The sequence below is a fragment of the Misgurnus anguillicaudatus genome, chromosome 8 (genome assembly GCF_027580225.2).
Source record: "Misgurnus anguillicaudatus chromosome 8, ASM2758022v2, whole genome shotgun sequence".
Lineage (NCBI taxonomy): Eukaryota > Metazoa > Chordata > Actinopteri > Cypriniformes > Cobitidae > Misgurnus > Misgurnus anguillicaudatus.
In genome coordinates, this window is record NC_073344.2 from 129,086 (window position 1) to 144,296 (window position 15,211).

Sequence of the window (15,211 nt, forward strand, 5' to 3'; positions counted from 1 at the left end):
TACTTACTCTGTAACTACGTGAAACAAAGGGGTAACAAGTGCCACTTTAATTTACAGCCCGCAGATGCTGTACTTACTCTGTAACTACGTAAAACAAAGAGGTAACAAGTGCCACTTTAATTTACAGCCCGCAGATGCCGTATTTACTATGTAACTACATGAAACAAGGGGTTAACAAGTTTGACTTAGACTGTAACAACACAAAATATTGTATATTTACACAGTAACTACAGAAAATAGTTCTAGTTTTGCTTGCTTTGCTTTCACTATAGTTGCCTTGTCTATTTTTAATTTTGCTTGATGACCCAAAAAATTCCTGTACTCTTTTTCTTAAGGTAAGTAACCTTTGTAATATTAAAAATATGGGAATTTATTACTTTGTCACAACCCCCATTTCCATACTCTACCATCTGCATTCCTGTGCTTACTGATAGTGATCAAAGACTATTGTCACAGCTGTTTATTCAATACAGTGGGGATTAAAGGTGTGGTCTTCTGATTGGTCAGGTTGAATGTATCATGTTAGGTTTAGTCACATAAGGGATAGAGAATAAAGGTCTTGGTTTTCATGAGCTCTGGGCTTTTGCCTTTTGGCATTTGCCTTTTGCTTTCAGCCCTCTGCTTTTCTTCTTTACCTGATTTCTTGGGTTTAGGCCTTTAGGCCAAGATTCCAGTTCTCAAGTGTGAATCTCTTTCTTCTAAACTTTCTTTCTTTCGCTGTTCTCTATCTTATCAGGTAATATCTCACATACATTGGAAACAGTTAATTGTTTGTATTAAGTACCATTTCATGCATTTATAGTGTAATCATTTCAATTGTTACTTTAAGTCAGTAAACCTTTGATTTGGTGTTAATACTTAAATGCTACATATTGCAATTCAATATATTTATATTCTAGCAATGCTCTCCCACATATCTTGCCATTATAACTGCACTTTTTCCGTCGTTAGTAGGTTGCAGAAGGGTGATAATTGACCAGAAATACACAGTTTTATAATATCTTGCTGTTAACATTTCTCAGTAATTTTGGCATTCCTACAGACTGAACCACTGTAGTGAATCCAACCTTACACCTTTATTGAAAATTCTAAATAAATTGTATCGTACTAATAAATAGCATAAACACATAAACTGAATTTCAAGTTTTGTTGTTCAGTAATCTCCACCACATGCATCATGAAATGATAAAATATGGTACCCCGTGGTTAAAAAAATACTTAGCCTAAATATATTTTATTACCTATATTATTTCAAAAATATATGTGGTGTATGACTATGATTGAAGATATTAAAGTAAGACCCAGCTTACTTCACAGTTTGTGGAATCCATGTGAAAGCAGATGACGCCAGTGTGATCACCACGCACCAGCTATATGTGGAGGGGAGTGTGATCGAGCCAATTCAGTGAATGTGTTTTCTCGCTAAATTACTCTCAAACATAAGATTGTTTTGCATGTAGCCTACGCCATATCACGTAGGCCTAATATTTGAATTGTTAGCCAGAGGTTACTTACTGTATAAGTAATTTGTAATTTCCCACGTCTTTAAGCATAATATGTAATATTACATAATGCCATGCAATATTAAAATAATTAGCCCTTAGTTATAACATACTTACTGCATATATTATTTGTATTTCCTGGTTGTAACCCCTTTGTTCCCCAAATATTATGAATTGTTCTTTTAAAATTACACGTGTGTACTTTATAAGTAAACTATAATTACAGAAATGAATGCTGTAAATTCGCTGTACTTACGCAGTACTTTACTGCATATATCCTGGTTGTTACCCCTTTATTCCCCAAATATTATAAATTGTTCCCTTATAATTACACATACCTACTCCATAAGTACACTATAATTACAGAAACCTACGCTGTAAATTTGCTGTACTTACGCAGTGCTTTCCGGGCTGTAATCTAAAGCGTTACCGGATGATCCTGTGAGCATTTTAGGCACATTTGGTCACTTTTGCATGAAAAGTTACATTGCCACTTGAAATATGCAATTCTCACACAGAAACACTTTTCTGAGCTAGATATGCTTTAAAACAGCAAGTTTCATCATATTAAAAGTTACTTTGCCACTTGAAATATGCACAAATCACTCAGAAACGCTGTTCTGAGCTAGATATGCTTTAAAACAGCTAGTTTCATCATATGCATGCTCCTCTGAGCATTTTAGGCCCAAATGGTCACTTTTGCATGAAAAGTTACATTGCAACTAGAAATATGCAATTCTCACTCAGAAACGCTGTTCTGAGCTAGATATGCTTTAAAACAGCTAGTTTCATCATATGCATGCTCCTGGGAGCATTTTCGGCACATTTGGTCACTTTTGTGCATATTTCAAGTGGCAAAGTAACTTTTCATGCAAAAGTGACCAAATGTGCCTAAAATGCTCACAGGAGCATGCATATGATGAAACTAGCTGTTTTAAAGCATATCTAGCTCAGAACAGCGTTTCTGAGTAATTTGTGCATATTTCAAGTGGCAATGTAACTTTTCATGCAAAAGTGACCAAATGTGCCTAAAATGCTCACAGGAGCATGCATATGATGAAACTAGCTGTTTTAAAGCATATCTAGCTCAGAACAGCGTTTCTGAGTGATTTGTGCATACTTCAAGTGGCAAAGTAACTTTTCATAAAAATCACTCAGAAACGCTGTTCTGAGCTAGATATGCTTTAAAACAGCTAGATTCATAATATGCATGATCCTGTGAGCATTTTAGGCACATTTGGTCACTTTTGCATGAAAAGTTACATTGCCACTTGAAATATGCACAAATCACTCAGAAACGCTTTTCTGAGCTAGATATGCTTTAAAATAGCTAGTTTCATCATATGCATGCTCCTGTGAGCATTTTAGGCACATTTGGTCACTTTTGCATGAAAAGTTACATTGCCACTTGAAATATGCACAAATCACTCAGAAACGCTGTTCTGAGCTATATGCTTTAAAACATCTAGTTTCATCATATGCATGCTCCTGTGAGCATTTTAGGCACATTTGGTCACTTTTGCATGAAAAGTTACATTGCCACTTGAAATATGCACAAATCACTCAGAAACGCTTTTCTGAGCTAGATATGCTTTAAAACAGCTAGTTTCATCATGTGACAGAGCCAAATAGGTGACTCTAACTGTCAGTGACTACGCCACTCCAATTTACATGGGTAGGACAAAGGGCTTCCTGCACAGTTATCCAAATAAATGAATACACTCAGGCCAATATTGCATTAAATCAATTCATTTATTAGATGGTTTTCTCTTGACTTAATCGTACTCAGGACTTAAACCGTCATACGTGCACAGCAGTTATTTCTAGCGAGGGGTTAGCCACTTCACAATACACTTCAAAAAAAGAAAATAAAGAAACAAATCAGATAAACCAAAGTGCAAAACATAAGAAACCCACACAATACACACCACACTTGTAAACCTTATAGCGAGTAACCCCCCTCTAATGATCATAAATAGTACGCAACCTGGTGTAATACTGTCCTACTGATGTTAGGAGCACTATAAGTCATTAAGGAGACAACGTAATCATGGGCCGATAGAAAATAAATCAAACAAACAAACTGAAAATAAATAATCAACCTCAAATCCAATAAACTACACAAAGAAATAAAGGTAGGGAAAACAGTGATCAACAGGACCACAAGCACATAGCACTCATTTTACAGTTTCTCTTACTGCATACCTGACCTAACAGAGAGTTGCTGCAGCCTCACGTTTAGCACAATACAATGCAGCACATACTGTAGGTCTTTCGGTGTTCACCCTGCACCATCAGTATTAACTGGCAAAAATATCTAAAATGCACACACATAGAATAGAATGCAGTGTGCTGCACGAATCTTAACGTTCACCGTTCTTGACCAGTATGGGTAACAGCAACGTTTGGGTCACGTATATAAAATTAAATGCAGCATCCAATACCAGCCTGACAGCATTTACAAGTAGAGTGTAGTAACTGAATGCAGCGTTTGGACAGGAACACTCAGAACATACAACACTTTGTCCTTCCAGCGACAAGCAACCACATGCAAGCCAAACAATTGAACAGCGCGCTGTATCCACCGGAAGTGGCGTATATAAAGGCAAATCCACCCAGCCGTGGGTGACGCAATGAGGAAAAAAATAACTCAACGGCACCCCCTACTGACCCTACTACATACACCCCTGGCTTAATGATCACCGTCCCGGTGAATACTCAACCTATATCACTACTGCCAAAGTCTAAAGGGGGTGAGCAGAGAACTAACTTCTCCTATCCTAGGGGTAACATTCGGTGTCACAGCTTGGGGCAGACGAAAAGGATTTGGGTGCTAGCCTGCTGTACTACGTGTAGAATGTCTAACGGGGTCAGACATTTCTGATTCCTTAATTAGCTGGTCTACAGGGTGATCGAATGGGCCATCCTCAACACTAAAATCAGACTCCTGTTCTGTTGTAATACCTTCGGGTTGTACTACCATAGGCACAACTGCACTTTCTGTAGGGGTACCATCTTCTCGCATCCCTAGCAAATCAACCCCTACACCCGGACACCCGACCTGAGGGCTAGGACCTGAGTTTTCAACTCGCGTCCCCGTTCTAGTATGGACCACCGTGACTTGAGGTTGGCTTTCCAAATCAGAGTCCTCAGAATTCTGTTCCCTCCCGGGACCCAAAGAGGTAGTTGAGTTATTTCTAGCAGCTAAACCGGCCTGATTCGTACTATGTGGTAACGGTTTAAGCTCCGTGCGATGCATAACTTTAATAGGGCCCTCTGTTCCCCATGGCCTTATTTTGTACAATGTCCCTACCTCATCACTACAGGTCACTCACTACCTCATACATAGTAGAACTCCAAACGTCTTGGATCTTGTGACGACCCTGAAAGTGATTCCTACAATATACTAAAGTGCCAGGAGGTAAAATAGCTACTGACTGAGGACCCGCAGCCCTACGACGGTCGGCTACTGCCTCTAATTGCTCTCTGGCACTAGCATAAATAGAGGTCAGGTACTCTTGGTGCTGAGTAACCCAATCTAATGGGGTACGCTCCACAGTTTCATCACTACTGCCTAACAACTGGTCAACAGGCAATTTGGGCTTCTGCCTAAACATTAACTCGTAGGGCGAGTGTTGTGTTGATTGATGTACTGTAGTATTATAAGCAAAAAGGAGCTGAGGAAGCAATTGTGGCCACTGTTGTGGTTTCCCTTTTTCAGATGAAACAATCTTCAATCTTAGGTTTTGATTTCAAAGATGGACTTTATTGTCAGCAAAATAAAGCCGTGAGGAGATCTTGCAAGATCCACTAAAGTTTTACTGTACCACCAGTGGTATATATAAGGTGGCCTCCCCACCCCATGTACTCCATATATGGTCTAATATTCAGTAACATATGGTTTGTATCATATGGAAAACATATGGCATCACTTTGTCAAGAGTACAGTACGTCTTTTGTCTCGGCCTTCGACATGTAACAACCTTCGCCATGTATAAGAACAGACTGCAATGCATGCTGGTACATTTCATACACACACTGGTAAACTATGGTTATATTCATATAGAAAACATAATGGTAAACACACACTAGTAAACTATGGTTATATTCATATAGAAAAACATAATGGTAAAGTAAGATTATACTTAATTCCTTTATAACCGGATTAAAACAAACTTCATCACCACTTTCGCTTTTGTTCGGGGGGCAACGTGCGAAGTAGGTCATGCAAAGTCCTATTGAATCTTTCACATTGGCCATTCCCCTCAGGGTGGTACGGAGTTGTCCTACTTTTAGCAATACCATATAACTCACACAGCCGCCTTAACAACTCTTCCTCAAAACTGCGCCCCTGATCAGAATGAATCCTTCTTGGTAACCCATAGACATAAAACCATTTCTCAGTCAAAATCTTAGCTACTGTATTTGCCTTCTGGTCAGGGGTGGGGTAGGCTTGTGTAAATTTAGAAAAAACATCTGTTACTACCAAGACATTTTCCTGTCCATTACTTGCCTTTTCCAACACAGTAAAATCAATGGCAATAATCTCCAAAGGCCTATTAGCTAATAGACCCCCTGCAAAAGTTCTTACCTTAGGCTGTGAGGCCTTAGCCACCATACAACGCTCACATTCTGTACACCATTTTTTATATCTCGCCACATGTTAGGCCAATAACACCTTTGGCGAATAAGATCTGTAGTACGCTCTACCCCCTGATGACCATGATTATTATGGAGGCTCGTGAGCACTTCTACTTGAAGCACTTCTGGTAACAGCAGCTGCCATACCAAATCCCTAGACGGGGGCATCTGAACAGTCCTGTACAACACCCCTTCCACCTCTCGTATCCGAGACCACTGCTTCAACAACTGCCGAACATTACTTGGGACCCTTCTCAACTCAGCAGCCGCTGGGTACTGCCCATTTTCCCAAAAATGTAGAAAGGCTTTGATACAGGGATCAGTTACCTGCAATGCCCTCAGATCAGCCTTACTACGGATAGGAACAGCATCTACCGTTAGCAAGTCCACCACTTGTGGCTCAAACCCCAGCGGCCTCTCCTGCATTAACATTAGCTCTGGGACCGTAACCCCCGATACATTAGTTGCAGCCTGATCTGCGGGATATGATGGAAGCCTTGAAAGTGCGTCTGCATTACGGTTTGCAGTACCGGGGCGATACTTGATCTCATAATTAAACAAAGCAAGTTGAGAAACCCACCGTTGTTCGACTGCCCCCAATTTTGCAGACCCAAGATAACGCAGTGGGTTGTTGTCAGTATAGACTGTCACTGTATTACCAAGAAGATATTCTCTAAATTTTTCTGTCATCGCCCATTTAAGGGCCAACAACTCCAACTTCATGGCACTATAGTTAGTCATATTCCTCTCACTTGGTCGCAACCCCCGACTAGCAAATGCAATAGGCCTTCGTACTCCCCCTTGTTCTTGCGACAATACTGCACCCAAACCAGAATGGCTTGCATCTGTCTCTAGAATAAATGGCAGAGTAAAGTCAGCATACCCTAAAACAGGGGCCTGAATAAGGCGTTCCTTCAGCTCCACAAATGATTTCTCACATATATCATCCCAGTGCTGCGCAAAAGGACCCCGCTTACTAACTGCGGCCTGCTTCCGGTTGCCGTGTAAGGCACCTACGAGTCGGTGTAGAGGGGCCGCCAACTGCGCGAACCCCTCCACAAACCGACGGTAGTAAGAAGCGAATCCCAGAAACGACTGCAGATCTTTAACCGAGCTAGGTCTACTCCATTCAGCCACTGCCCGAATCTTCTCGGGGTCTGTTGCCACCCCGGCCGCTGAAATCACATGGCCAAGATACCCAACTTCCTTTTGGAAGAAATTACACTTCTTTACTTTTACCTTCAAATTATGAGTCCGAAGCCGACTCAACACCATATCCAACCTCTCAAGATGTTGTTCAAAAGTACTGGAGAAAATAACAATGTCATCCAGGTATAGCAAAAGGGCATGGAGGCTCTGATCACCAAAAATACGCTCCATAAGCCGCTGGAAAGTACTCGGTGCATTGCACAACCCAAAGGGCATCCGATTAAATTCAAATAGCCCAAAGGGAGTGCAGAATGCAGTCTTTTCCCTATCCTGTGGAGCCACTGAAACCTGGTTGTACCCACTAGCTAAATCCAATGTACTAAACCACCTAGCCCCACTGAGTGCGTCCAAAGTCTCCTCTATTCGGGGCAAGGGAAAAGCATCCTTGTGTGTTTTTGCATTAAGTTGGCGGTAGTCTACACACAACCGAATAGATCCATCTTTCTTTTGAACCACCACAATAGGTGAGGCATATGGACTACAGCTAGGCTTTGCTACATCACGGTCCACTAACTCTCGAATATGACTCTTAACCAGATCATATTGAGAGGGAGGAAGACGACGATATTGTTGGCGCACAGGTACATTATCCACTAGTGGAATAGTATGCTGAACCAAATCTGTCTCCATCACTATAACTAAATACATTGGAATAGTTCTCCAGTAATGCTTGGGCTTGTTGGTTTTCTTGAAAAGTCAACTCAGGCCAGGTACACAGAGAGAAATCACATGTAGAAGTACTCTCTACCTCAACTGCCCGAATAAGTGCTACTGGTTCTACATCCTCATTTTGCACCTGAAACTGCATCGATGTTGTCAAAGCGGGTGACTGGACAACATGCAATTCTGCAAGTATAGTCTTTGGCCCAAGCCAGCGATCTTGACTACCCACATTAATAACTGGTACCCTCACTATCCCACTGACTACTGTTAAGCAAGCAGAGGGGACCAAAAGGTCCCCCGGCAACCGGCCCTCCACACATGACACTGGTTCCAAATAACAGCTATTATAAGTAATCCCCAACCCTGGATTGCAAGTTGCTGGGACCAATTTCATAGCCCCTGCTGGAACACGTACAGCTGGACCTTTCTGCACTCTAGCCAAACCTACATGCCTGTAAAGGATTGCTAATTTGCTTGAATATATATATATATAAAGTCTGTATTGGTTTATGTATAGCTATTTTGAAGGACTTTTATTATGATACGGCCTTAGCGTGGATTGGCGTGTATAAGGCACGCTCTGTTTGCATCCGGTGTATGTGTTTAAACTTTGGAGGACGCAGCCTGAAAATGCATGACGTTTTCTCCCCCCATTAAGTCTTGTGCATCCCACTTGAGGGTTATAAGGTAAATGTTTTGTTTTTGTATTGTTTATTGTGATGTTAGTTAATGTGTTTGAGTGACAGTGTTTGTTTTTATCTGTTTGTTTTGCTGTAGCTCTTACGGTGTCTACATGAGTGTCACGAATAAACGCTAATGAAAAACATCAGTTAATGAGTATTGACCATCAATCGAGTGGGGTAGCTACAGTAAGAGCTTGGCCATTCATCGTTCGAGTCTGCTGCATACCAATTGGTGTCCATGCTGACGGGTCTCTGAGCAGTGAATGTTCACGGGCAGCAGGTCGATTTCTGATGGTTAAAGGAAAAATATGCTTTGTTTGTGGATAACTACGGTTGAAATTAAGGACTAAACGATACACTACGGACTTCGAAAGACTGTGTTCTTCCTCAGGTGACATTTTTCGACGCACCTTTCCAGCTGTAAAGGAACATTAAGGTGAAATAGTTAACCAAACGAAAGACATTTACGTTTAAACAAGGTTTTTTAATGTTTAAGGTTTTTTTGAAAGACCAAATTATTTGTTGTGGTTGAAAGTGATATTTATATAAGTTTTAAAGGAAATATTTGTATTTAAAAGGGGTTATTTAACAACCAAACATTTGATATTAATGTCCAAGGCTACATGATTACACCCTGGGAATTTAATTGATATTTTAATTGTGTTGGACATTTTTATATTATTGTGTGTTAATTCGGTGAATGACAAGAGCTGAACAAAAATGACAGAGTCAAACTTTGATCAGGTTGAATGTGAAAGGTTGATTAGTAATCTTCAACAGGATATTGAAACCCTTAATAATGAGTATCAAACATCAACAGAGATTTCAAAGAGACAACAGATAACTGAGACAATTGAGTTTAAAGAACAGACTTTGAGTGAGCTTAAAGGTAAACTTCGAGCAGAACAAACCTTGAGTGAACTTAACAGTAAACTTCGAGAAGATCTAACAGAATCTCAAGGTACTAGCTGTTCAGTCAGGACCACTTTGTCAAATAATGATTTATTACATTATATGCATACAGTTAGTGTTTGCGGTATGGTTCTGTTCTGGGCAAAGATTTCACTCGCCTGTCCATGCGCATGCATAGACGGACCCTGGAGAGCAGCGGATAGAAAATAAAAAGACCCCCCATAGAACAGAAGAACAGCAGAACAATAGGCTAATCATACATAGTATTAAAGTGCAAACTTACAAGTTTGATAAAATAAATAAATAAAAGAGTAAAATAATAATAATAATAAATAAAAATAATAGATAAATAAAGAGAGAGAGAGGGGGGGGAGAGAGAGAGAGAGAGAGAGATAGAGAGAGAAGAATGCAAGATGAAGATAGCGTTATATTGGTACAAACGAACAACAGGTTCCGGCTAGGTGGAGTTGGGGTTGGAGGAGGGACTTTAAATGGCAGCAGCAGCAAAAAACGGCAGGAGCAATGCGCTAGAAAGCGGCTCAATGAATGGGAATTTAAAATGTCGGTTGTTACGGATGTCGTGAATGATTGGTGCGCGTCATGAACAGCTGATTATCAGCTGATGCATGCTTGACTGACGTGGCATGCCTGAACTAACGCTATGCTTGATTTCAGTCAGGACCACTTTGTCAAATAATGATTTATTACATTATATGCATACAGTTAGTGTTGGCGGTATGGTTCTGTTCTGGGCAAAGATTTCACTCGCCTGTCCATGCGCATGCATAGACAGAGCCTGGAGAGCAGCGGATAGAAAATAAAAAGACCCCCAAAACAAACCATATGCCGAAAAACCCCCCAACATAACTGTTGCAGTATGAAGCTAGTACAACCGGATCTAATTGCGATCGGGGGAAGCGTCACCCCGTGCGGAGCAAATTGCGGCATATTTGCAACAAGCATGTTGCGGAGTCAATTAAAGGGGGAATCGTAAAGGGTGAAGCTACACCCCTGCAGCAGCAATGTAACGACAAGCATGTTGTAGCCTATATCCACATCCAACCCTATATCACGACAGGGGAAGCATGCGCCCTGTAGAAAACGCTGGTTGCTCATTCGGCTTGATTTTCAAACATACAGAGAGGAGAGAAATAACAAAAAACAAAACAAAAACAGACAAAATAAAGGTAAAATAAAAAGTATAATAATAATAAAAAAAAAAAACATCAATGACTGACCATAATTACATTGAATCCATAACTTTTTGCGCATCTAAAATGTCCTTGATTCCTGGACGAACGTAACGTTCGTATGCTACAGAGGACCATCGTCCCAAATTTTTCAATGTGGGGATCGTTGTAACCGAAGCTGCTGTTGTAGCTGCTCCGATACGAAAGGAGTGCGATGTGTAAAGTTCTGGTGAGAGACCGCAGGATTGGCAGACCAAGCGTAGACGAGCGGCAAACCAGGATCTCGACATGGCTTTTCTCTCCTCAGTTATGAATAGCGGTTCGTCAGGACGTGCATGAGGGCGAAAACCCAGATACCGGGACATGGAATGAAAAGGGCAAAAATCTGTATTAGTACGAGCAATTACGACTGGAATACCTTTAGACTCTTTGTCACATTTTGAGTGTTTAAGGAAAATAGAAAAATAATGTTCATTGAGAGTGATATCGGACACCGTGAGGTCATATAAGGCATCAAAATTATTATTGCTTGTAGTGAATTCACCAACCCTGAGAAAACCATAGAAAGCACAGAGAAACACAGCTTCCAAGAGTGAATCCACGTAAGTACTAAAGCACCCCTGCCTCAGTTTAGTAACCAATTTTTTAACGAGAGAAAGAGTGAGAGGGAGTCGTTTGTCTTTGCCTTTTGGTGCTTCTTTTTTGATGCCGTCGAGGAGCAAGCGGACAGATGGATGCCCCAGCAGACTGCAAACGGATGGATCCAAGCATCTTAGATGAAACTGAATGCCTGAAACTTGACTTTTAATAGAGGAATGTTGCATTTTTTGTGTTAAAAGACAATGCATGATATATGCACACACCATTGAAATATTAACAGGCAAAACAGGGGTTGAAAAAATTACGCAGAAGCTAGTGAATCGAATCCATGCAGAGTCATAAACTTTTAATGTAGATTTGGCTAAACTTGATCTCATATACTGTGAAGCTGCGGAAAGGTAAGACTGCAGAGTGGTGCTTAGTCGAGAACAGTCAGGGCGAATGCTGGGCAAGGCAGGCTTGAAGGAGAGGCATCTGGGCACAGTGCTTTGAACTCCTGAAATTTAAAACGAGACAGACAGTCAGCTATTTTATTATCGAGGCCAGGTATGTGAGCTGCGCGCAGCATGAAGTTGCCAGTAATGCACGTCCACATAAGACGCCTCAAAAATTTGTTAATAAAAGGAACTGAGGAGCGCCCTTTATTAATAATGTGAACGGTTGCTTCGTTATCGCAGTACACGAGAATTTGTTTCCTGCACCACTGATCGCCCCAAAGAATGCACGCCACGACGACGGGATATAATTCTAACAATGCTGTAGAAAGAGTGTTTGTGGTGAGAGTCGATAATTCTTTTGGCCAAGCGCTAGCGAACCATTGATTATTAAAAATTCCTCCAAATCCGCTCGAAGGAGCGGCGTCAGTGAAGAATTTGAGCGCGACGGACGTCTCTACCGCATCATTGTAAAAAAAAGAAATCCCGTTCCATCCTTCGCATAAGAGTGACCAAAAATGTAGATCGGATTTGCAACCGGAATCTAACTTAATAGAATCATGCAATTTCTCGACCGTTTTTGAGAGGTCGAGGAGTCTGGAAATGAAAGACCGACCTTGCGGGATGATCCGCATAGCAAAGTTTAAATGCCCTAAAAGAGAAAGCAGTTCTTTTTTAGTAATAGAGTCGCGCTTCAAGCAATCTCTCATAACTTCCCTAATGCGATCGAGTTTATCGAGGGGCAACGAAGCTTGCATAAGGTTGCTGTCTAGATTAATTCCGAGGAATTCTATCGTATTTGCTGGACCCACAGTTTTTTCTACTGAGAGGGGAATACCTAGTTTTTTAAAAGTTTCTTTCAAAATATTGATGCAACGCTCTGGTTGTGAATTAGGGTAGTCTACGACAAGGAAATCGTCTAACAGGTGAAGCACGAATGGCAGCTTGCAATTATTTAAAAGAATCCAGCATAAAGCTTCTGACAAAGTATCGAAGATACGTGGGCTACTACGACAGCCGAACATTTTTTTACGCCATTGTACTCCGAACAGATGCCATTGGGACGGATGAAGCGGCATGATTTTAAAAGCATCTACGATGTCGGCTTTGCCCAGCCATGCCCCTTTCCCGACTGTTTTAATGAACTGAATTGCATTGTCCACCGAAGCATAAAACAAGGAAAAATTGGGGAGAGGAATTAAGCTGTTAATGCTTGGAACATGTTCGTTGTTATGAGGAGCTGATAAGTCTATGATTAAACGTTTTTTCCCCGAATACTTCCTTGTGGCTACACCTAAAGGGTTAATCCTAAAGACTGAAAATGGGGAATTTTCAAAGGGACCGATCATATAGCCTTTTTCAATCTCTCTAGCCAGCAAACTATCAACTATTTCAGGTTCTTTGAGAGATGACTGAAGATTATTACAAATGTGTGATTTAAGGGGAAGCATTGTTAAACCAGCTAGGAAACCTTGAACAAGTCCGGTTATCAAATAATGTACGAAACAGCGATTTGGATGCTTCTTCAATGCTTTGTCAAGTTCAGGAACATTGACAGGCATTGGCTTTATTTTTTCTTTTTGGATTGAACGTGCATTCTCCTGGGACACACGGACTTTGGATGCCCATCTCCGCAATAACTGCAAGCGTGAATAAACTTACAGTTAGGAAACCTGCACACACTTTCATTGAAATTATAACACATGGGAGTATGTTATGTAATACATCTACAATGCTAGATTACATCCATTCCTAATGGATGAAGCCTTGGCCTGGAGGTGAGGTCGTCAGGTGGTCCCCAACCTTCACTGGGTGTTTCGACCCTTAACCACAACACCCTCCAGTTGGTGGGTCAGCAGTGACTGGCCAGGTCACTGCCCCTCTCCTCCAAGTTTCCAGCTTGTGTCCTCTCTCTTATGCCAGAGCCAACAGGAGGCTCTCTCTGCCGCTTCCCCCAGCTTACGAACGGCTGCTTTCCTTAAGTGGCCCCTCAGTCCAACCTTTGTCAATAGATTCCACACAGATTTAGCTGGGAATCCACGACATCTGACTTCCACCGTCATCAGCCAACATGTCCACCCTTTGTCCTGGCAGCCTGCAACAAGTTGCTGGTATTTGGCTCCTTTCGTCTCTGCAGCTTCTTCGCAGCCCTCCTCCCACGGCACCGTTAACTCCACCAGGATGATCTTCCTCCCCTCTGGAGACCACATGATGATATCGGGCCTTAGAGTTGTGACCAGTACCGCCTCGGGGAAGTGGAGTTTCCTCCCTAGGTCAACCTCCATTTCCCATCCCTTGGCTAACTGCAGAAGGTTCTGCTTGGCTTGGCTGTGGACAACAGGTCTTTGGCCTTCTTTCACAAAGGCAATGGTGCTCAGTGATGGTCTTACTTTGGCAGGTTGTTTCTTCCTCCTTTCTTGCTCCAGGATGTCTGCAACACCTTGTCATGGTGCCACCTGTATCTCCCCTGTGTCAATGCGGTCTTACACCCTGACAGAATGTGCGCCATTGTACCTCTCCCACCACATAACTTACACAGTGGGTCCTCCCTCATCCCCCACCTGTGCAAATTGACTGGGGTTGGTAAGGTGTCATACACCGCTCGGAGTAAAAAGGATATGCGGAAGGGCTCCAGCCGCCACAGTTCACTCCATGTGATTTTCTTCTTGGGGAGGTTCCACCTCGTCCAGGCACCTTGAGTTGCAAGCTCGATGGATTTTGCTCTTCTTGTTTCTTCCTCAAGGGTTTGAACTTCCTCCTGGATCATAGCTCTCTTCTCCCTAGGGGTGGACTTTGACCACTTCTGGAAATGTGATGTTCCTAGACCCTGCCTTCCAGTACAAGGGTTCCCGATGATCTCTTTGGTCATGAGCGAACATTCTGCTTGGTTAATCGCTGTGCTGGCGGCCCACTTACGGCCTGATCTAGTTCTAATCCCTGCTTCCCTGGTAAGTTGATCTTGAGAGTCCCTATATGTCAGGGACAGTATGCATTTGGCAACTTTAAACTCCTCCACCACTGATGACAGGGGTAGCTGGAGCTGGCCTGACCTCATGTACAGCCCCAACGATGTAAAGCTCGGGGGTATTCCCAACCATCTTCTAAGGTGCTTGTTGAACTTCCTCTCCATTTCTTCAACTGTTTGTAGAAGCACATCATATACAGTGAGGAGCCACATGAGTCTTGGGAGCAGGCCATGTTGGTAGATCCAGCACTTGTATTTCCCAGGCAGGTCAGACTTGTCGATCTTCTTCAGCCACTCTTCAACTTGTTCTCTAGTGCTGGAGATGTTGTTCTTGTCTGACAGGGAATCATCATACCACTTTCCAAGGCATCTAATTGGGTTGCCCTGGATGTTTGGTATCACTTCCCCTTGA

General features: G+C 42.0%; 2 long non-coding RNA genes across 2 annotated transcripts in view; one reads left to right on the top strand and one right to left on the bottom strand.

Annotated features, from left to right (window-relative positions):
- LOC141365612 (uncharacterized) overlaps nucleotides 1-15,211 on the bottom strand; it is a 161,393-nt gene that overhangs the window by 65,089 nt on the left and 81,093 nt on the right. The window lies entirely within an intron of this gene.
- Nucleotides 8,608-9,348, top strand: LOC129450833 (uncharacterized). Its single transcript, XR_008646457.2, has 2 exons — nucleotides 8,608-8,702; nucleotides 8,793-9,348. It is a non-coding gene; the product is annotated as an uncharacterized lncRNA (long non-coding RNA).